The sequence below is a fragment of the Meriones unguiculatus genome, chromosome 18, assembly GCF_030254825.1.
Source record: "Meriones unguiculatus strain TT.TT164.6M chromosome 18, Bangor_MerUng_6.1, whole genome shotgun sequence".
NCBI classification, from domain to species: domain Eukaryota; kingdom Metazoa; phylum Chordata; class Mammalia; order Rodentia; family Muridae; genus Meriones; species Meriones unguiculatus.
Genome location: NC_083365.1, coordinates 42,637,772 through 42,662,516, shown reverse-complemented (window position 1 = coordinate 42,662,516; position 24,745 = coordinate 42,637,772).

The window sequence follows — 24,745 nt, the reverse complement described above, 5'->3', positions numbered from 1 at the left end:
ACATAGTGTATTTTGTATCTAACAGAGAATTTACACCAATGAAATCCTAATAATATGGTTGATTAACTAAGACCTGCAAAATGACAATAATAATTGACATTCCAACATGGATGGTGCAAACCTCACAAGGACCATAAAGTAGATAAGAGCTACAAGCACATAATAGCTACGAAGAGAGTAACTCTAGGAACATATGCTTATAAGAAATACTGGGTGAGGGAGGGGCAAGATGGCGGCGCCGGGAGGACTCTCATTCTGAGCAGCAGCACAGCAGGATCAGCACAGTGAACAGCAATCAGAACTCTCGGCCATAAAACACAGTCATTGTGTTTCCCAGGTGAGAGGATACCCCACGGTGGGGGATTCAATCAGCTTTTAACTCACCCGGCTAAACCGCGGAAGAGATCCCGGTTCCGCCAGACGCTTGGCTGCCGGCCGCCAGCCCCAGCCCCAGCCCAGAGCCACAAGCCAGTGTCTCTGGTCACGGTCCCAGACTGAACCTTGGGCACCACACTATCAGAGACTGGAATTTTCAGTCGAGAGATAACCCCAGGGTACAGGAAACGATTGGGACCGGCCTTAAGTCACCCAGACATCCCCTGGAAAAGACTCGGGCGGGTTCAACGGGCACCCCAGGAGCCAGCCCGGAGCCAGAGCCGGGGACCCAGGTTCAGGCACAGAGCCCTGCCTGCCTGCGTGCCTGATTCGCCGCCGGAGATAGAAACGGCGGGTCTGATCTCAGAGCACTCAGCTCACCCCCAACCTGAAAAGGTCCCCGGAAAATTACCCAGCTTAGGGAGCCACTCAGAATCCCAAAAGCCACAAAGACAGACACAGGCAGTTTCTGCGCACCAGACAGCTGGCAGAGACTGAGCCACCATCACACAGCTGTGCTCCAGGCACAGGCAAATTTCTGTGGCCAGCCAGCTAGCGGACACTGAGCAGTGTGCACCAGGGCAAAAAAAGACACTAGGAGTCCGTGTCTCCAGAGAATCCACGGGGAAGGAAGGAAACTGTACTGATCTAAATCACCCAATCCTTCCCTAGAAAAAGTCTAGCAGTCTAGTGGGGCCGAGGCGCCAGCACTCAGCTGTGCTCCAGACACAAGCACAAACAGTTGAGGCGCGCCTGATGTCCAACTGGGTCACAGCAGCTGATCATTAAATTTGCAACAAGAAACCCAGAAACAGGGCAGCTGCCCTCAGGACTTCCCTGGGTGAGAGGAGAACCCTCTCGACTAACAAAGACCACAGTTACCACTCAGGTCTATATCCCTGAGGTGAGCAACTCCTGAAAAAACACCAGCCATCCAGGGACTATACCCAAAAAGCTGAGAAGACATCCTTCAGGAAAATCCAGCTTTCTGCAAAGGGGATTCTCTCCACCACAGGATCCCCAGGAACCACCAGAAAATAACCCCAAACTCCTAAGATAACACAATGGGTAGAGGCCAGCGTAAAAGCTCAAGCAACAAAAGACAGAGCAATATGGCATCTCCAGAACCCAGTTACCCAGGGGCAAGTAGCCCTGGACACCCCACCATAACTGAAATCCAAGAAGATGACCTAACAAGTATGCTCATGAAGATGATAACAGAGGAAACAAATAAGATTCGTAAAGACATAGAGGAAGATAAACTCAAACAGAATATTGCTATCCGTAAAGAAATAGAGGAAGCTGCAGCCAAACAGTTTATGGCCTTTAGAAAGGAAATGCTTAAAACACTGAATGAAATGAAAGAAACAGAGTTGAAGGAACTAAAAGAAAAACAGGAAAGTACAATCAGACAGGTGAAGGAAGTAAACAAAACAACTCAAGACCTGAAGATAGAATTGGAAAAATTAAAGAAAACACAAATGGAAGAAATAATGGAAAGGAAGAATCTAGGGAAGAAAACAGGAACTACAGAGGTAAGCATAACCAACAGACTACAAGAGATGGAAGAAAGAATCTCAGGTGTAGAAGATACAATGGAAGAAATCGATGTATCTGTCAAAGAACATGTTAAATGCGAAAAATTCCTGACACAGACCGTCCAAGAAATGCAAGACAATATGAAAAGACAAAACCTAAGAATAATAGGTATAGAGGAAAAAGAAGACTCCCTTCTCCAAGGCCCAGAAAATATTTTCAACAAAATCATTGAAGAAAATTTCCCCAAGCTAAAGGAGAGGCCAATTAGAATACATGAGGCCTACAGAACACCCAGCAAATTTGACCAGAAAAGAAAATCCTCCCGCCACATAATAATCAAAACAGTAAGTATACAGAACAAAGAAAAAATACTAAAAGCTGCAAGGGAAAAAGGCCAAGTAACATATAATGGCAAACCCATTAGAATCACACCTGACTTTTCAACAGAGACTATGAAAGCCAGAAGGGCCTGGACAGATATCATGCAGACCCTAAGAGAACACAGATGTCAGCCCAGGCTACTATACCCAGCAAAACTCTCAGTCCTCATAGATGGAGAAAACAAGATATTCAATGACAAAAACAAATTTCAACAATACCTACAAACAAATCCAGCATTACAGAAGACACTGGAAGGGAAAATACAACCCAAGAAAGCTAGCTACATTCAAGAAAACACAGGAAATAAATAACCTCACTTCAGTAAAACAAAAAGCAACCAAGCACACAACCTGATGACCACAGCCAACATCAAAATCAAGAGATCTAACAGCCACTGGTCATTAATCTCTCTCAACATCAATGGACTCAACTCTCCAATAAAAAGACACAGATTAACAGAATGGATACGTAAACAAAACCCAGCAATATGTTGCATACAAGAAACACACCTAAGACACAAAGATAGACATTACCTGAGGGTAAAGGGTTGGAAGACGACTTTCCAAGCAAACGGACCCAAGAAGCAAGCAGGAGTAGCCATTCTAATATCTGATAAAATAGACTTTCAACCAAAATTAATCAAAAGAGATGGGGAAGGACACTTCATACTCATCAAGGGAAAATTCCACCAGGAAGACATCACAATCCTGAACATCTATGCCCCAAATACAAGGGCACCCACATTTGTGAAAGAAACATTGATAAAATTTAAAGCACATATAGATCCACACACATTAATAGTGGGAGACTTCAACACCCCACTCTCAACAAAGGACAGGTCAACCAAACAGAAATTAAACAAAGAAACAATGTCTCTGACAGAGGTCATGAATCAAATGGACCTAACAGACATTTACAGAACTTTACACCCAAACACAAAAGAATTTACCTTCTTCTCAGCACCTCATGGAACCTTCTCCAAAATAGACCACATAGTGGGTCACAAAGCAAGCCTCAACAGATACAAGAAGATTGAAATAATCCCATGTATCTTGTCTGATCACCATGGAATAAAGCTGGACCTCAACAATAACAGAAATAACAAAAAGCCTACACACACATGGAAACTGAACAACTTGTTACTAAATGACAGCTGGGTCAGGGAAGAAATAAAGAAAGAAATTAAAGTCTTTCTAGAAATCAATGAAAATGAAGACACAACATACCCGAACTTGTGGGACACAATGAAAGCAGTGCTAAGAGGAAAGTTCATAGCACTAAGTGCCTTCAAGAAGAAATTCGAGACAGCTCATTCAAGCACCCTAATGGCTCACTTAAAAACCCTAGAAAAAGAAGAAGCAGACACACCAAGAAGGAGTAGACGGCTGGAAATAATCAAACTCAGGGCTGAAATCAATCAATTGGAAACAAATAAAACAATTCAAAGAATCAATGAAACCAAGAGCTGGTTCTTTGAGAAAATCAACAAGATCGACAAACCCTTAGCCAGGCTAACTAAAAGGCAGAAAGACACCACCCAAATCAACAAAATCAGAAATGAAAAGGGGGATATAACTACAGACACTGAGGAAATCCAAACAATCATTAGGACTTACTTCAAAAGTCTATATGCCACAAAATTTGAAAATCTAAATGAAATGGACAATTTGCTTGATCTATTTGACTTACCAAAGCTGAACCAGGACCAGGTAAATCAACTAAATAGACCTATATCCCCCAAAGAAATAGAAGCGGTCATCAAAAGTCTCCCATCCAAAAAAAGCCCAGGACCAGATGGCTTCAGCGCAGAATTCTACCAGACCTTCAAAGAAGAGCTAACACCAATTCTCTTCAAACTATTCCACAAAATAGAAACAGAAGGAATATTACCAAATTCATTCTATGAAGCCACAGTCACCTTGGTACCTAAACCTCACAAAGACTCAACAAAGAAAGAGAATTTCCGGCCAATCTCCCTTATGAACATTGATGCAAAAATACTTAATAAAATACTTGCAAACCGAATCCAAGAACACATCAAAGATATTATCCACTATGACCAAGTAGGCTTCATCCCAGGTATGCAGGGGTGGTTCAATATACGGAAATCCATCAATGTGATCCACCATATTAACAAACTGAAAGAAAAAAACCACATGATAATCTCCCTAGATGCTGAAAAAGCCTTTGACAAAATCCAACATCCATTCATGTTCAAAGTATTGGAGAGATCAGGGATACAAGACACATATCTAAACATAGTAAAGGCGATATACAGCAAGCCTATAGCCAACATCAAACTGAATGGAGAGAAACTTAAAGCAATCCCACTGAAATCAGGGACAAGACAAGGCTGCCCACTCTCTCCATATCTCTTCAACATAGTGTTGGAAGTCCTTGCTAGAGCAATAAGACAGTTGAAGGAGATCAAGGGGATACAAATTGGAAAGGAAGAAGTCAAATTATCACTATTTGCAGATGATATGATAGTATACGTGAGTGACCCCAAAAACTCTACCAGGGAACACCTACAGCTGATAAACACCTTCAGCAAAGTGGCAGGATACAAAATTAACTCAAAAAAATCAGTAGCCCTCCTGTATACAAAAGACAAAAGGGCTGAGAAAGAAATTAAGGAAACAACACCCTTCACAATAGCCACAAATGACATAAGGTACCTCGGAGTAACCCTAACCAAGGAAGTCAAAGACTTGTATGAAAAAAATTTCAAATCTCTGAAGAAAGAATTAGAAGAAGATATGAGAAGATGGAAAGATCTCCCATGCTCATGGCTTGGTAGGATTAACATAGTAAAAATGGCCATCTTACCAAAAGCAATCTACAGATTCAATGCAATGCCCATCAAATTACCAACACAATTCTTTACAGACCTGGAAAGGAAAATTCTCAACTTCATATGGAATAACAAGAAACCCAGAATTGCTAAAACAATCCTCTACAATAAAAGATCTTCTGGAGGTATCTCCATCCCTGATCTTAAGTTGTACTATAGAGCAACAGTTTTAAAAACTGCATGGTACTGGCATAGAAACAGAATGGTGGATCAATGGAACCGAACAGAGGACCCAGAAATAAACCCACACACTTATGGACACCTGATCTTTGACAAAGACGCCAAAACCATACAATGGAAAAAAGATAGCATCTTCAACAAATGGTGCTGGTCTAACTGGATGTCTACATGTAGAAAAATGAAAATAGATCCATACTTGTCACCCTGCACAAAACTGAAGTCCAAGTGGATCAAAGACCTCAACATAAAACCAGACACATTAAATCGGCTTGAAAAAAAAGTGGGAAATACCCTAGAACTCATTGGTACAGGGGGAAACTTCCTGAACAGAACACCAACAGCACAGGCTCTAAGAGCAACAACCAATAAATGGGACCTCATGAAACTGAAAAGCTTCTGTAAAGCAAAGGACACCGTCATCAAAACAAAGCGACCACCTACAGATTGGGAAAGAATCTTCACCAACCCTTTATCTGACAGAGGACTCATATCCAGTATATATAAAGAACTAAAGAAGCTGAAAAGCAGCAAACCAAGTAATCCACTTAAAAAATGGGGAACAGAGCTAAACAGAGAATTCTCTGTAGAGGAATACCGAATGGCAGAGAAGCACTTAAAGAAATGCTCAACCTCATTAGCCATTAGGGAAATGCAAATCAAAACAACCCTGAGATTTCACCTTACACCCATGAGAATGGCCAAGATCAAAAACTCAAGTGACAACACATGCTGGAGAGGTTGTGGAGAAAGGGGAACCCTTCTCCACTGCTGGTGGGAATGTAAATTTGTACAACCACTCTGGAAATCAATCTGGCGCTTTCTCAGACAACTAGGAATAGCGCTTCCTCAAGATCCAGCCATAACACTACTGGGCATATATCCAAAAGAGGCTCAAGTACACAAAAAGGACATTTGCTCAACCATGTTTGTAGCAGCTTTATTTGTAATAGCCAGAAGCTGGAAACAACCCAGATGCCCCTCAATTGAAGAATGGATGCAGAAATTGTGGTACATCTACACAATGGAATATTACTCAGCAATGAAAAATAAGGAAATCATGAAATTTGCAGGTAAATGGTGGGATCTGGAAAGGATCATCCTGAGTGAGTTGTCTCAGAAGCAAAAAGACACACATGGTATATACTCACTCATATAGACATACAACATAGGACAAACCCACTAAAACCTGTGCATCTAAAGAAACTAAGCAAGAGAGAGGACCCTAACTAAAACGTCCAATCCCCATCCAGAAAGGCAAAGAGGATGGACATCAGAAGAAGAAGAAAACAGGAAACAACCTAGGAACCTACCACAGAGGGCCTCTGAAAGTCTCTGCCCTTCAGACTATCAAAGCAGATGCTGAGCCTGATGGGCAACTGTTGGGCAGAGTGAACGGACTTTTAGGTAAGAACTGGGAAATTGTAAGAGCTGGAGAGGACAGGGTCTCCACATGGAGAGCAACAGAACAAGAAAATTTGAACATAGGGAACTTCCCAGAGACTCATACTCCAACCAAGGACTATTCATGGAGATAACCTAGAACCCCTGCACAGATGTAGCCCAGGGCAGTTCAGAGTCCAATTGGGTTACATAGTAATGTGAAGAGGGACTGCCTCTGACATACTCTGATTGGCCTGCTCTTTGCTCACCTCCCTCTGGGGGGGAGCAGCCTTACCAGGCCACAGTAGAGGACAATACAGCCACTTTTGATGTGAACTGACAGACTAAGATCAGAAAGGAGAGGAGAACCTCCCCTATTAGTGGACTTGGGGACTGGCATGCAAGCAGAGGGAGGAGGGAGGGTGGGATTGGGATGGGAGGAGGGAGGGGCTTATGGGGGGATGCAGAATGAATAAAGTGTAATTAAAAAAAAATAATGATGCCTCAAAAAAAAAAAAGAAATACTAAATTGACTTGGTATGTCTCATTGAATGAATGTATATGTGTGTGTGCATGTATATGCATACATACATTAATGATATGTTAACAATAATTGAAGAGGTAATAATGAATTTGAGAATGAGTGGGGGCACTGGAGTAGTGGAAGAGGGTAAACTTCAGTTTAAATGATGTAAATAATGTACTAGTGAATGAAATAATGAAACATCATAAAAATGTGAAAATAACATACTGTTTTTATTTTGGTAAATAAAGAGGTTTTTTTTGGCAGAAAACCACCTTTATTTATTTCTTTATTTTTTATTATTATTTTTTTATCAGTTACATTTTATTAACTCTGTATCCCAGCCGTGTCCCGATCCCTCATTCCCTCCCAGTCCCTCCCTCCTCCCTCATCTCCACCGTGCCCCTTTCCAAGTCCACTGATAGGGGTACCTCCTCCCCATTCATCTGATCCTGTTTTATCAGGTATCTTCAGGACTGGCTGCAAAGCCCTCCTCTGTGGCCTAACAGGACTGCTCCTCCCTTCGGGGGTGGGGAGAACAAAGAGCCAGTCCTCAAGACCCAGCTGTACCAGTGCTAGGTATATACCCAAAGTTCGTTCAAGTACACAAAAGGGATACTTGCTCAACCATGTTTATAGCAGCTCTATTTGTAATAGCCAGAACCTGGAAACAACCCAGATGTCCATCAACGGAGGAAGGGGTACAGAAATTGTGGTATTTTTACACAATGGAATACTACTCAGCAATCAAAAAGGAGGAAATCATGAAATTTGCAGGCAAATGGTGGGATCTAGAAAAGATCATTCTGAGTGAAATGTCCCAGAAGGAGAAAGACAAACATAGGATATACTCACTTATGTAGACCTATAAGATATGATAAACATAATGAAATCTATACACCTAAAAAAGATAATCAATTGAGCAGACATGGGGTAAGATGATCAATCTTCATTTAGAAAGACAGATGGGATGTGCATTGAACGTATGACAGGAGTCTACTGAGCGCATCTGAAAGACTCTAACTAGCAGTGTTTTCAAAGCAAAGACTCATGACCAAACCTTTGGCAGAGTACAGGGAATCATAAGAAAGAAGGGGAGTTAGTCTGATGGGGAAAGGATAGGAGCTCCACAAGGACCAAATATATCTGGGCACAGGGTCTTTTCTGAGACTGACATTCAACCAAGGACCATGTATGGATATATCCTAGAACCTCCACTCAGATGTAGCCTGTGGTAGCTCAGTAACCAATTGGTTTCCCAAGGTGAGGGGAACAAGGACTATTTCTAACAAGACCACCTTTATTTAGTGGGGCTAGACAAAGATTTCTCTGATCACAGAAAGTAGCACTAATGAAATGATAATAAGTTTGGTTATAATAATAATAATAATATAATTTTTTTTAGTTTTTAATTTTTTCCTCACATTTTTTTTCATTATACATCCTGATTGAAGCCTCATCCCTCAACTTCCCCCAGCACCACTTTCCCTCCCTCTTCCCCCTTATCCCCTTCCCCTAAGTCCACTGAAAGGGAAGTTCTCCACTATTATAATCTGCCCATCATCTTCCTCTGTGGCCTGGCAAGGCTGCATCACCAGGAGTGAGTAATCAAAGAGCAGGCAACTAAGTTCATGATAGAAGCAGCCCTTGCTTCCTATACTGGGAGAGGCTGAGTGGCCAATTGGCTATATCTGAGCAGGGGGTTTAGATCATCTCCCTGCACGGTCCTTGATTGCTCCATTGGTGTGGCAGTCTCTGTATGACTCCCTGGGATCAGATCCTTTAGCTTTTTTTTTCAATGCAGTTTATTCAGGAACCTTGAACAATCATCTGACCCTGAGGAAAGCCAGCCCACTTTAAATAGCCTCTGGGTAGCCAACCTCAGCATGCCACGTGGGCAATGCAGATAGGTCCACATACATGGAAGCAAGCCAGATCCTCAGCCTTAGCCAAATGTGGAGTTGTTTGTGACAGAGAGCACTCACCATCGGGAAGGTGGAAGGTGGAAACCAGCTCCATCTTTCAGGCGCGGCATTCCGCAGCTCTCTACAGTTCCCCCTTTTTGTTTTGGACACCTCAGGCAAGAGTAGAGGTCTGTTCTCTGATATTAGAAATAAATTGGGACTTTGTACTGATGTTCATTTAGGTGTCATCCACCCAAAGAGCATCAGACCCGTCCAATACCTTTTTCTCAGAGGCGGGACCTGGGGCATCAACCCGCATGATCCTTCAGCTTTTTTGTGGTATCCTTGTGGGGCTCCTATGCTCTCCATGCCCCCAAATCACGTGTTTTAATAGTCTTTTCAGAATGCTCTCTTCTGTGAATGTAGATGGGATTACAGCAACCAAAAATAGAAAAAAGCAAGTAGCAAGTAATCAATAAGCAATGCATCATACGTTAGCTCATAGTCGCTGCCAAACTTTGAGAATGACAAATAATCATTTGGTTATGGATTTTATAATATCAGAGTTAATTTTAGAGACCCAAACACATTTAAAATTAAGTTACCATCTTCATGGTCAGTTTTGTGAATTACTTTCTAACAATAAGTGATAAAGTATGTGCCTCATATAATTACATGCAAGGAAATAATACACTGCTTCTCCAATGTCTTCCAGAACTCAAATGATGTAGGGATAACTCTCTATATACTTAGCAATATCACAGAGTGTGCCTTATCCCCTACAAAACTCCAATTCATTTGTCATGACAGTGGGCACACAATTTTCCTAGGTTATCAATTCTATTTTTTAAAATTATTTTTATTCATTAATTTATTACAATTTATTCACTTTGTATCCTCACTGCAGCCCCCTCCCTCATCTCCTCCATTCCCTTCCACCTTCCTTCTTCTCCCCTTATTCACCTAGACCTCCCTTTCTATCTGTCTCTAGCCTATAAGTTCTCATCAAGGTTTGCTGCATCATCTTCCTCTGTGGCCTGGTAAGGCTGCACCTCCCAGGGGGAGGTGATCAAAGAGCCAGCCACTGAGTTTATATCAGAGATGGGGCCTGTACCCCTTACTAGGAAATCCACTTCCAAGCAGCCTATGAGCCTCCTCTGAACAGGGGAACCTCCTCTGAACCTCTTCATGCAAGGTCCTTTGTTGGAGTACCTGCAGTTCTCCCTGAGCCTTGCAGCTCTGTTGTTCTCCTTGTGGAATTCCTGTCCCCTCCAAGCCTTTCTTTTTTAATTTTTATTTTTTATATTCATTATACTTTATTTACTTTGCATCCAAGCTGTAGCACCCTCCCTCATTTCCTCCCAATTCCACCCTCCCTCATTCTCTTCTTGCCCATCTCTAAGTCCACTGATAGGGGAGGTCCTCCTCCCCTTCCATTTGACCTTAGCTTATCAGTTATTTTCAGGACTGGCTGCAATGTCTTCCTCTATGGCCTAGCAAGACTGCTCCTCCCTTGCGAGGGGGTAAAAGAGCCAGCTACTGAGTTCATGTCAGAGACAGTCCCTGTTCCCCTCACTAGGAGAACCAACATAGCTGCCATGGGCTATATCTGCACAGGGGTTCTATGTTATATCCATGCATGGTCCTTGGTTGGAGAATCAGTCTCAGAAAAGACCCTTGTGCCCAGATATGTTTGGTTCTTGTGGTGCTCCTGTCCTCTCCATGTCTTGCTAAATCCCCTTTCTTTCATATGATTCCCTGCACTCTGTCCAAGATTTGGTTGTGTCTCAGCACCTGTTTTGATACACTGCTCTGTAGAGTCTTTCAGAGGCCCTCTATGGTAGGCTCCTGTCCTGTTTCTTTTTTTCTCCTACTTCCAATGTCCATCCCATTTGTCTTTCTAAGTGAGGGTTAATCATCTTACCCCAGAACTTCCTTCTTGTTTAACTTCTTTAGATGTACATATTTTAATATGTATATCTTATCTCATAGGTCTAGTACCCCCTTATAAGAAAATATGTGCAGGGTGTCCTTTTGCTTTTGTGATAGCTCAGTCAAGATGATCTTTTCTAGATCCCACCATTGGCCTGAAATTTTCATGATTTCCTTTTTTTTAATTGATGAGTATTATTCTATTGTGTAAAGGTACCACAATTTCTGTATCCATTCCTTAGTTGAGGGACATCTGTGTTGTTGCAAGGTTCTGGCTATTATGAATAAAGCTACCAACATTGTTGAGCAAATATCCTTGTTCTCTACTTGCACATATTTTGGCAACTGTATGCCTAGGAGTGGTATAGCTGGATCTTGAACTAGCACTCTTCCTAATTGTCTGAGAGAGCACTAGATTGATTTTCAAAGTGGTTGTACAAGTTTACATTCCCAACAGCATGTAGAAGGGCTCCCCTTTCTCCCCTCTCCAGCATGTGTTGTCACTTGAATTTTTGATCTTAGCTATTCTGATGTGCATAAGGTGAAGTCTAAGGGTCATTTTGACTTGCATCTCCCTGATGGTAAAGGATATTGAGCATTTCTTTAAGTTTTTCTCTGCCATTCTGTATTCCTCTACAGAGAATGCTCTGTTTTGCTCTATTCACCAACACTATATCTGATAGAGGGCTGATATCCAGAATACATAAGAACTAAAGAAGTTAAAAAGCAACAAATCAAGTAAACCGATTAAAAAATGGGGCACAGAGGTAAACAGAGAATTTCCTCCAGGTCTTTCTATCTCCCTCTTCTTCCAAAAGGTTTTCTGCACTCTGCCCAAAGTTTAGCTATGAGTCTCACTATATTCTTTGATATCCTGGTGGAGAGAGTCTTTCAGATGTCCTCTTTGGAAGGTTTCTGTCCTGTTCCCTGTCTTCTTGTACTTCTGATGTCTATAAAGTTTGACCTTCTGAGTGGGGATTAAGCATCTTCCTTAGGGTCCTCTTTGTTGTGTAGCTTCCTTGGGACTTTAGGATTTTAGTATGTTTATCCTATATTATATGGTTAATATTCACTTATAAGTGAGTCTTATGGTTATCAATTCTTGAAAAATATAGACTCCTTTCACATGTGCTCTTGCTGACCAAATTAGTGCACATGGTTCCATAATTTTGCAGAATCTGAAGAAGAAAAGGAAAATATCATAGCCAAATAAAACCACATTGTAAAATCTTGAGGACTCCAAAAAGCATGCAATAATTAAATTAAATAATTAAACGGACATTTTTGTCTAAAGTTTTTTCATTTCTTTTTGTTAGATAAATATAAATTCTCAAATATTAGACCATCAATAAATATATATGAGCTGCTCATATTATGCTAGACTTTTGCCTATGTACAAAAAATATAGAGCCGTTATGAGAGAGAGAGAGATAAAGAAACCTGCCACCTGCTCTTTACTGAAAAATAGGAGAATGCCCTGCATTGACTGTGGATTTGACTTAGAAAATTAGAAAGTGGTGAATACAGGAGGTATTTTTCTTTACTCTCAAGAAACATTCCAAGATGAGTAGGTCTCAGTTCACACAATGGATATCAGGTTTGTGGTTTTCCTCAAGATGTTTTGAGGACTTGTTTACCAACATTATGCTCTGAGACTTCTTCCTGAGTCTTGGTTGATCATATACAAATGCATGTTTTTACCCCAGTAATCTATCATCTCAAAATTTAAAAGTTATTCCAATGACTTTAATTTAGATATTTTCTCCAAAATACAGAAGTGTATACATTCAGAATTAAAGTATTTTACTACCTGCATCTCTCAATTTATATCAACCTGTTATGAACAGTAGACCATTGGTCAGGATTCAAAATTATCAAGATCATTTACATCATTGATATCTTTCTTCCTTTCTTTCTCTTTCTTTTTCTTCCTTTCTTTTCTTTTTCTTTCTTTCTTCCTTTTTTTTTTTTTGGAAGTTACTGTTTCTGAAAATGTAGAGTCAGAGCATTAAGGTTTTTCAGGATCATGACCCACACACTTATCAAAAACAGAACTGATGACATGGTTTGTAAACTAGGGCCTTTTTGAAGAAAACCACAATTAAAAATCACCATGAAGACAGACTTATAATTATATATTACAGTTAAGCAGATCTCTGAATTCCTGGCAATATAGTTCATGAAAACACACTTTGAATATTCATTGTTAGATACATGATTTAAAATTTCTGAGAATTTGCTCCTGCAAGAGGTCAATCCTCTGATTGAACACCATCAAGCTTCCTTTTCGTTGAGCATTAATTCCTTTATGTACAACTAAGGCATGAGCTACATTGGCTAAATGATTATTCAGGGTCTGAGCAGTCTGCCCAGTGTGACTCATGGCTAATGCCCTGGTGGTAGCTCCAACAGCTGTCAATGAGATGGTAGTAACAATGGTGGCTGTAGTTCCAAGATCCCTTTTCTGTCTGAAGAGGGTCATAGTGTGAGGGGCATCAATGGGCACAGGCACCCAGTGAGGCATGCAAGTAACCAGGGCATACCTAAATTTACTAGGGTGGATGACACCTAAATGAACATCTGTACAAAGTCCCAATTTATTTCTAATATCAGAGATCAGACCTCTACTCTTGCCTGATGCGTCTAAAACAAAAAGGGGGAACTGTAGAGAGCTGCGGAATGCTATGCCTTAAAGATGGAGCTGGTTTCCGCCTTCCACCTTCCCGATGGTGAGTGCTCTCTGTCACGAACAACTCCACATTTGGCTAAGGCCGAGGATCTGGCTTGCTTCCATGTATGTGGACCTATCTGCATTGCCCCAGTGGCATGCCTGGGTTGGCTACCCAGAGGCTATTTAAGCTGTGGGCTGGCTTTCCCCGGGGTCAGAGGATTGTTCAATGTTCCTGAATAAACTGCATTGAAAAAAAAAAAATTTCTGAGAATTACCCATACACAGTCTTCCTTGAGCTACCATTCTTGGTAAAGTGTTACTATGACAAATAAAATAAAGGAGAGGTTCAAATAACTCAATAAATCATTTGTGGAATTCTGGCATTACCAAAGATTTTTAAAATATATATGAATCCATCATAACTGTTGTATATATGTGTCTGTCTGAGTAGGTGAGTGTTTGTGTGTGTTATGTGAATGTATGTGCGTGTGTGTGTGTTTATATATATAAGGTTACAGAGGACATGTGAAAACTTTGTATGTAAAACTTAGGAATGTTAGTCACCTTATTTAATACAGTTTCTATCAGTGTCCTGAAGTTCAGCAAAATAGACAAGACTAGCTGGCCATTGAACTTCAACGTTCTTCCTGTCTCCCCTCTGACTTAAAAATGGTATTAAAAAGACACATTTCCATGATCTGAAATTGTACATATATTCTGTGGCTCAAACATAGGTACTCACTATTACTGACTTCCCAGCCTTCGTGTCTTTTTATTTTGTCTATATGTGTAAATTACAAAGATCTTTGGCATCTTTTCAGTAAAACATATGTAACATTTCCTAAAATCAAACTTAAGCATAAACTACCTCAACATTACTATCTTTATAAGTTATTGAGAAACACTTTTACTGTTGAAATACATAAAAATAATAAAACTTGTTGTTAAAAATTGGGATAATCCGCACTGTAGCCTTTGTGATACTTTCTTTGCTTACAAAGATTGAGTTATTAAGCATCTAGATGAATTCAATGAGATGAGAAAAGTCCATCTCAACATATGTCACAGAAGTTTTAAAATCAGAATTAGGATTTGAACTCAGGTAGTTAATCTGCAAATTCAATACAGATTTTATAATTTGGCCTTCACAAGATAAGCCACTGGGTCACAATATCTCAAATACTTATGAGCTCTCCAATTATAAGAAGCATTCTAATCTTAAGAGAAAAATGTCAGTTTTCTCTGGTAACATAGAAAAGAGATGAGATTCAAACTGTAGCAACTGAATCCAAATCTGAAGACTTACTACTAATATAATATAATATATATATATATATATATATATATATATATATATATATATATATTTGAAATAAGTGTTTTCTGTGTAGGTTGGATTTCCTGGAACTCTATAGCACATGCTAGCCTCAATGAAGCAATTACATAATCAATTTGAAAAACAGGGGAGAACATTATTGATGATGTAAAACACAATATTAAAACAGTACATAGCAGGACACAACTTGTAAAATTATTTTCTCAACTGTATTTATACATAACAAAAACACAAATATGCATTTTTATTGTTTCCAAACCATTAACACAGTGCATAAAAGCTTTAGTTTACTAAGCAGTTTTTTTTTTTAATATCTTTGGTTGAGAGCCAAATAAAACTATTTAGTACTGTAGGATAGAAAAAGACTTCTCATCATTTTAAACACCGTAGAAATGAGAAACCTTCAACTACTTTTTGGCCTTTTGTCTAAGATCAAATGAAGAATCTGGTGGTATGAGGGAAAAAAAAAATCTATATTTGCTATCACTTTCCTTCAATAAACTTCTACTAAGGACTTTTCTTGTAACTTTTAGTTGTTATAAAGTGTTTTCTTTAAGAAAGAAATAAAAATGTTGTCTCCTGAAAAATCCCATTATTATTTTTAGGACCACTAGCAGGTGGCATAAGACCAAAATACAGCAATGCTAGCCAAAATTATCAAGTTCCAATCCAAATACAAGGCTCTCCAAAGTTATCCAGTCCCACTTCCAGAATGTATTAATTTTTACCTCACTGTGAAAAATTAACTTTGAAGCTATAAGTACATTGAGGGTCCAGAGAAGTGATAACTCTCTCCTATCCAAAGGAGAGTGACTTAGATTTAGGCATAAATTGGATAGAGTGACTTCAAGACAGAGCATCAAAAACCAATTATAATGAGAAGAGAATCTTCTTTCCGTAAAAACATCTGCATGGAGTCTGGCACAAGGCAGTTTAATTTTGGATTCCCTACCTACAGAACTTGGAGAAAATGCATTGCTCTTATTGCAATACCCTTAATGTAGAGTGATATTATACACTCAAGTAGTTAATGAAGTGGGTTTAGCTCTCAACTTATGTGACTGAAGGGTATGCTAGAAATGAAAAGTCTCAGAAAGCAAACTCAGAAGTTTAGAAGCATTTACATTAGATATTAAAAAAAGTGTTCTCTTGCTATTACTTATATATCTGTTTGGCATTTGATGAAAGGAGATATGAAAAACCCCTACATGAGCTAATGTTTAATTCTACCCATTACAACTGTGTTCTTACTTTTGTTGTTGTTGTTATCACAAGATAGGGGCTATGACATGTCTCAATAGTTAAAAAGCTTTAGGGGCCACGCATAACAGTCTAAGTTTTGTCACTGGATCCCATCAGTAGGAGAAAGCCAGTTCTTACAAACTATGCTCTGACTTTCACACATGTGCCATGTCATGCATATGCCTGTAGCCATACATGTACAATAAATAAACATTTATAACTTTAAAAGAAACAACAGAGAGAAAACAAATGGGTTCTGATACTACTCTGATTCAAAATCATAATTTAAAACTGCTATAAGATTGGATTATGCAGCTGAGAGTGGCCATTGTCACAGTAAATTCTACCGGAGTGGACGCAGGACTAGCCACAGGATTATCAACATGGATTGCTGCAGCCATGAATCATCTGAAGGAATGGGCGGGCATGGGAGCGTTAGCAGGCCTTCTGGTGTTGGTCTCCTTGGTTTGCCTGTGGTATATATGCAAGATTAGAGTCTCACAACAGTGTGATGCAGCCATGATCATTCAGGCCTTTACAGCCACTGAAGCAGGACATTCTCCCCAAGCATGGTTGGATACCATAAAAAGCTAAAATGATACGCTCAGGATGCGAGGCTAAGCACTGCACTCAGGGTCAGCCGCTTTGGACCCAGAGAAGAGCATGTCTGATTGCATGCGGGTTGATGCCCCAGGTCCCGCCTCTGAGAAAAAGGTATCGGACAGGTCTGATGCTCTTTGGGTGGATGACACCTAAATGAACATCAGTACAAAGTCCCAATTTACTTCTAATATCAGAGATCAGACCTCTACTCTTGCCTGATGCGTCTAAAACAAAAAGGGGGAACTGTAGAGAGCTGCGGAATGCTATGCCTTAAAGATGGAGCTGGTTTCCGCCTTCCACCTTCCCGATGGTGAGTGCTCTCTGTCACGAACAACTCCACATTTGGCTAAGGCCGAGGATCTGGCTTGCTTCCATGTATGTGGACCTATCTGCATTGCCCCCGTGGCACGCCTGGGTTGGCTACCCAGAGGCTATTTAAGCTGTGGGCTGGCTTTCCCCGGGGTCCGAGGATTGTTCAATGTTCCTGAATAAACTGCATTGAAAAAAAAAAAAAAAAAAAAAAGATTGGATTATGCACATATAGAGCATAAAAATATAGGAGAATAATAATTTGTTTTTATTTCATAAAATTTGGCCCATAATATTTGCAAGTAGTTCAAGAGAAGATATTATCCAAAATTTGGCAATATAAAATTATTTTATTTATGGCTATTCCAAATTAAGTTAATTGTCAATGTAAGGATCTATGCTATACAGGATTTCTTCCTATTCTATGTATTAAAATAAATAGAACATATCAAGTTTTCTACCTTGGAAAGTGCTGGAATCAAGCACAGATATTTAGTAATTTCTCTATTTTTTTTATTTTTTGCTTATTCTTCCGGCTGCAGTATGGATCACTATGAAGCTAGAGCATTCTATGTAGGTTTCACTGTCTCTTAGTCTCTGTCTCTCTTTCTTTCCTTTCTTTCCTATTTTCCTCTCTTGTTTCCTCTCCTTTTTTTCTATCTCACTTGAATGTATATGAGACAAGACACATGAAAATTCATCTTCAGACCCTTATTTGACTGTTCCCTATTTTCATAGTGTGTTTAAATTATTTTCTTTTAGATCATAATGTAATTACATCATTAAAATCTTTCTTTCCTCCCTCCAAACTGCTTACATAGCTGTTTATTTTCTTTCAAATTCATGGCCTCCTGTAAAAAAAAACATGTTGATATGTATAATTATATAAATATATGTATATTTCTAACTCCAATCTTCTGAGTGTGTGTAATATTAGCTATATGTCTGTAATATCAAGGAATGTCAGTTTGGTATTTGATAACCAGTTGGTATAAACTCCCCTGGGTAAAACTATTTCTCCTCTTCTGAACATTCCTCAATTACCTTTAGTTCTATGTGTTGGGTTGAGGTCCCTGGCCTTTTTGCCCATCCTATTAGATGTCTACTGATTTTCTCGTTCAGCTCATGTTTAGACAGCTATGTTGTGATCATTTAGGAATAGGGGCAGAACTATTGCAAAAAACAAAAGAACAGGGAGTTTTCTGTGATACTGTGCCTCCTACGAATGTCAAAAAGTCTCACATAAGTCCCACAGTTTCCCTTGTTTAGAAACCATCTAAATCCCTTTTCTCTACTTTTGAGATGTCCATATTTTTCAACATTTTGTGAGTTTTACCAAACTGGAAAGCCCTTATGAATTTTGTTGAATTGTAATCATTAAGACAAATCATATCTCCATGTTTGGTAGATATATGATGCACAGTCCTATTTCGTATGGGTTCTCTTCCACATTGAGAGAGAGGTGAAACTACTTGTAATGGGAAAATTGTAAAAGCAAAACAACAAACACTAACCCCCTGAGGCCCTCACCATATGGCAGGCAGACATTTAAATACTGGATTGCTTTTGTTGTTGTTGTTCATTTTCTTTTTATTCATTAACTCAATTTACAAGGTGGTCATAGGCCCCTTTCTCCTCTCCTCCCAGTCCCACCCTCCCTCTAGCATCCCCTTTACCCCAGCTCATCTATTCACATGAGTATTGAGTTCTTCCTCCCCTGTGGACTGGTAGGGCAGTCCCATCAGGTTGAAGTGATCAAAAAGCAGGCAACATAATCCATGTCAGAGATATCCCTTTCTCCCCTAATTAGTGGCCTATATAAAGCCTAAGAAGCCCATCTGCTGCTTATATTTAGAGGATCTAGGTGTGGACCGTGCATTGTCCTTGGTTGATGAGTCAGCCTCCGTAGGCCCCTCTCAGCACTGGTTAATTGGCTCTGATGGTCTTGTGGAGCTTTTGTCACATATATGCCCATTTATCCTCCCTCTTTCTTTTCCAGCAGACTCCCTACTCTTTGCCAATGTTTGCTTATGAGTGTCAATATCTATTTTAAACCGCTGCTGGGAGGAGTCTCTAAGAGGACTACTCAGGTAGGGTCCTTTCTGCAAACATATCAGCAATCCCTATCAAAATATCAACACATTTGTTCGCAATCTTGACAGAATAATTCTAAACTTCATATGAAAAAACAAAAACCCAGAATAGCTAAAACAATCCTATGCAATAAAAGAACTTCTGGAGGTATCTCCATCCTTTACCTTAAGCTGTACTACAGAACAATAGTACTAAAAACTGCATGGTACTGTAATAGAAATAGACTGGTTGATAAATGAAATTGAATCAAAGACCCAGAAATAAAGCCGCACACCTGATTTTTTCCTACGGAGCCAAACCATGCAATGGGAAAGAGGATAGCATCTTCAACAAATGGTTCTTTTCTAACTGGATGTCTGCATGTATAAAACTGCAAATAAATCCATATTAATTACCTGCACAAAACTGAAGTCCACTTGGATTAAAGACCTCAACATAAAACCAAATACACTATAGAAAAGAAAAATACTATCTACAGCTTGGGAAAAGATCTTCACCATTCCTACATTCAACAAAGGGTTAATATCCAAAATATATAATGAACTCAAGGAACCAAACACCATTAGACACAGTAACCCGATTAAAAAATGGGGCACAGAACGAAGCAGAATTCTCAACAGAGGAATCTCAAATGGCAGAGAAGCACTTAAAGGAATGCTCAATTTCCTTAGTCATCAGGGAAATGCAAATCAAAATGACTCTCAGAGTCCATCTCACACCAGTTAGAATGGCTAAGATTAAATGGATATAATCTAGATCTTCTGCCCAGATGTAGCCCATGGCAGCTCAGTATCCAAGTGGGTCCACTAGTAAGGGGAACAGGGACTGTCTCTGACATGAACTCATTGGCTGGCTCTTTGATGCCCCCCTTGGGGGGGGGTAAGCTTTGCCAGGCCACAGAGGAGGACATTGGAGCAAGTCCTGATGAGACCTGATAAGCTAGGGTCAGAGGGAAGGGGAGGAGGACCTTTCCTGTCAGTGGACTTGGACAGGGACATGGGAGGATATGAGGATATGAGGAAGGGAGAGTGAGATTGGGAGGGAAAGAAGGAGGGAGCTACAGTTGGGATACAAAGCTAATAAAATGTAATTAATGTAAAAAAATAAAAATTTAATTAAAAATCTCATGCTGGCAAAGGTGTGGAGAAAGGGGAAACACTCCTCCATTACTGGTGGGAATGTAAACTTGTACAATCACTTTGGAAATTAATGTGGCACTTTATTAAAAACTAGAATAAATTTACCTCAAGATCCAGCTATACCAGTCCTAGGTATATATCTAAAAGATGTTCCAACATACAACAAGGACACCTTCTCAACTATGTTCATAGCAACTTATTTCATAATAGCCAGAATCTGGATACAACCTAGATATCCCTCAACCAAAGAATGAATAAAAAAAGTGTGGCACATTTACACTAAGGAATACTACTCAGCTATTGAAATAAAAGAAATCATGAACATCTCAGACAAATGGATGGAACTAGAAAAAATCATCCTGAGTGAGTTAATCCAGTCACAGAAGGACACACATAGTATATATTCACTTACAAGTAGACTCTAGCTATAAAGTACAAGATAAGCATATTATGATGCACAAACCCAAAGTAAATACATAATAAGGAGGACCCAAGGGAGGATGCATAAATCTCACTCAGAAAGGGAGATGGAATAGACAGAGATAATGGCTGAAGAGAGGGAACAAGACAGGAGACTGGGCTCAGAGAATTATAAGGGCGTAGATCAGAACAGAGGAGAATAAAGGCAAGAGGACAAAAGGCCTGTAGAAAAAAAAGAAACTGAAAGTAAGGAATTCTGTGTGACAAGCTGGAGAACTAAGTCAGGGTAAGCTCCTGGGAATAAATGAGGCAGATTCAAGCAGAGACTCCTAGTGGCAGAGACGATAGGCCATACCATAGAAACTGAATAGGAAATCCTCTAACTAGTCTTCTAAAGGGTCCAAGCAACTGTGTTTCCATGACAGGCTTCAGAAGATAGGTAGGCCTGAGTTTCTGTTTCCTGGTAAAGTTCCCACAGTTGATTAGATCCTATTTCTATTTCTCAGAACATGAAATGCTGTTGATTATTAAAGTTTAGTATTGATTTAACATTTAGTTAAGCAGTGGTTATTCCTAAACCAGCTGTATACCCACGTCACCACACAGAGACTGGGATTTATTTAATTATCCTAGAGCACAATGCTGGGCAATAGTTACTCCATCCTAAACCTCCAAGCCTGAACAGTTTCCTCCCATTCAGATTTCCCACATTATACGTGCTTTTACTCATATCTTAGGTCCAGTTCATCTCTCCTTATAGTTCCAAGTCCTCTCCTACTGATCTCTCCTTTCTTACTCCTCCCACTCGCTTCTTTCCCCTCCCCTCCAGATCAGGATACCCTACCTTATTTTCTCCATTGCTCAGCATTGGCTGTTTTTTTCCTTGACAATACAGAGAAAAAATGATGCCATGTTTACACAAACTTGAACAGGAGATGCTTAGAATAAACACCACAATGCAATGGCCTGATTGAAACCAGATAGGGGTAGAAAAGTCACAAGTTGAATGAACAAGGGTAAATTGTATACATTCCACAAGAACATTATACCAACAATGAAACTATAGTCCATGGAAACAAGACAGTAATTCAATAACCTCCCTGAAAATCAGAAACAATAATTTGTTAAGCACCTTGTCTAGCTCCCCAACTACATAACCAACCAAATTAAAAGTTAGTTAGAAACCTTTGCTTAGCTAGTCAAAATGTTATTATTAACTACTGACTTTTTGTTAGAAGTTTTTATTTATTTATTTTTATTTAAAATTGTTTATTATTTATACTTTATTTACTTTGTATCCCCCCTGTAGCACCCTCCCCCTTCCCTCCTAATCTCTCGCTTCCTCCACCCTCTGCATGCATGCCCCTCCCCAAGTCCACTGATAGGGGAGGTCTTCTTTCCATCCTTCTGATCCTAGTCAATTTTATTTTTTTAACCTGGGCACACCATGTTACTTAGACAGTCTATGTATCGTAGATCAGCACCAATGAATCAGCTTGCTTCTGTTAAATTCAAAATAATCATGTTAAATTCAAATAATCTACCAACTTGGAATGTCCCATTCCTGCTCAAACCATAACAAAAACGCAGCTTTACCAGTACTTGGGTCTCCCTCTACTGCATTGGACTGTGAGGAGTCTGAGCTTTAGTCCCAAAGAAAGGCTCTTTCTTCTTGCATACATACTCAATCTCTTGGAATTCTTTGGCATCTTTGTGAACTGAGCATAACACAACACACCCATAAAATCTTTGACCCAAAAGTTACCCTGCCGATGAGATGTGCAGGGATAAAGATAGAGCAGATGGAGCAGAGATTGAGAGAATGCACAACAGATTTCTGACCTAACCCAGTCAAAGAGTGTCAACCCCTGACACTATGAATGATACTCTTCTAAGCCTGCAGACAGGAGCATGTCAGAGTTGTACTCTGAGAGGCTCTATGCAGCAGAGCCTCAGAAAAGATACTGTGACTCACAGCCAAACATTGGTCACTGCTTATGGAATCTTGGGGAATAGTGAGAGGAAAGAGAAAATGGCCAGGAAGTGACAGAATCTTAACAAGGAAAACAACAAACCAACTAAACAGGGCCTAGACAGGTTTGCTGAGACTGAAATATTAACCAAGGACCATGCATGAACTGGACCTATGTCCCCTATCCCCTACACATTTATAGTAGATGGGTAGCTAAGGTTTCAAGTAAGTACTCTAGCAAGGGAAGTGGGGACTGCACTGGACATAGACTCATTTGTTAACTTTTAGATAACTTTCCTTTGGTGGGACTGTTTTGACAGGCCACAGAACAGGACAAGTTCAGTCCTGATGCAAGTTGGTAAGATGGGGTGGATGGGAAAAGGATCTCCCCTTTTGTAAGGAAAAGGACAGTGGAAGGAAGAGAGAGTGAGACTGGGTGGGGAGGAGTGAAAGGGGCTACAAGGATGTAAAGTGAATGAAATAAATAAATGAGAAAAAAAATGAAGATTATGCCACAATGAGTAGTGATAGTTTGCTTCTAAAAACATTAAAACACTTCAAGGAAGCAAATAATTTCCTGAGTCCCTTCAAACTGTCTTCTCCATGAGGTGGAATGAAGAAAAAGACAACTCACTTTGTGGAAGGCAGAGATGCTGGCAACAGGGAAGATCAGATAAACAGGCTTTTTAGACTGATGAATGAAAGTGTTGCCCAGCTGTTGTTCATGGTACTTTTGTAACCTGGTCAGTATCTAAACAGTCACAGGTTGGGAAGTTAAAAAAAAAAAATAAGAAAACTTGTTAAAATACCATCAGATGTTCAATAACAACCAAACCAATGTACTAAAGCAGTGTGATGGGCTTACTGAGACCATTGTTTGATTTGGGCTTGCAAGTAATATCTTTCTTATATTTGGTTTGTGTGACAACTACACAGCAGTAGAAGCTACAAACCAACCAACCAAACGAACAAAAACTAGATTCACTAAATCTGCTGGAGAAGAAAATGGGTAGGAGTCTTGAACTCAGGCATAGAAAACTTCCTGAACAGAACATCAACAGTTCAGACTCTTGAGATCTACAATTAATAAATGGGAACTCTTGAAACAAACAAAAAAGCTTCTATAAAGCAAAGGGATTCTGTCTATGTGGCCTGCTGTCATATGTTTTAGAAAAGCCACTGCGGGATCTGTTCCGAGGCTTGATTCTCAAAGACTTTCTTATTTATGTACTTATTTTGGCGGGAGCATCAGTTGTACTCCATTAGTCACTTGCTAATTTTCTTAATACCCCCATAGTCAGATTGTCACTTTGATTATTTTTTAACAGTGACACTTTCCTTTTTAAAACATAAATAAATTTAATTTTTATTCAAAAATATAAGGGGAGATACTTGTGGATTAAAATGGTAAAATAAATTTATAAAATGATAGCATCGGAAAAGCTTAGGCAAGCCTTTTAAACTTAGGTTGCTTATACCATAATATTCTCCAGTGAACAAACTTCTCTTTATTTATCATTTAAATTTCAATAGCACTTACAATAGAATCGTTTACTTATGTACACTGTATTTTTCTATGTCCACAATTTCATCCATATCCTAAATTTTAATTTAATATGAATTTGTAGCACTTTCCTTATTGATGACCCACCTGCTTGCTAAGGAACAAACTAAATTTACAAACGGCCAGAAGTGAGTTTATTTTCTTTCAAAGCAATTGACATTATTAGATACATTTTTACTGCATGTAAAATGGTATAAAAGTTTTCATATTTTTTGGAAGACTTAATTGTATATGTTGCTATCTATCCCAAGTAAATTATTTTATAATCGCTATTTTATTGTTATGATTAAATTAATAATAAAGAAAAATGCTGGTATGGTGGAAAGA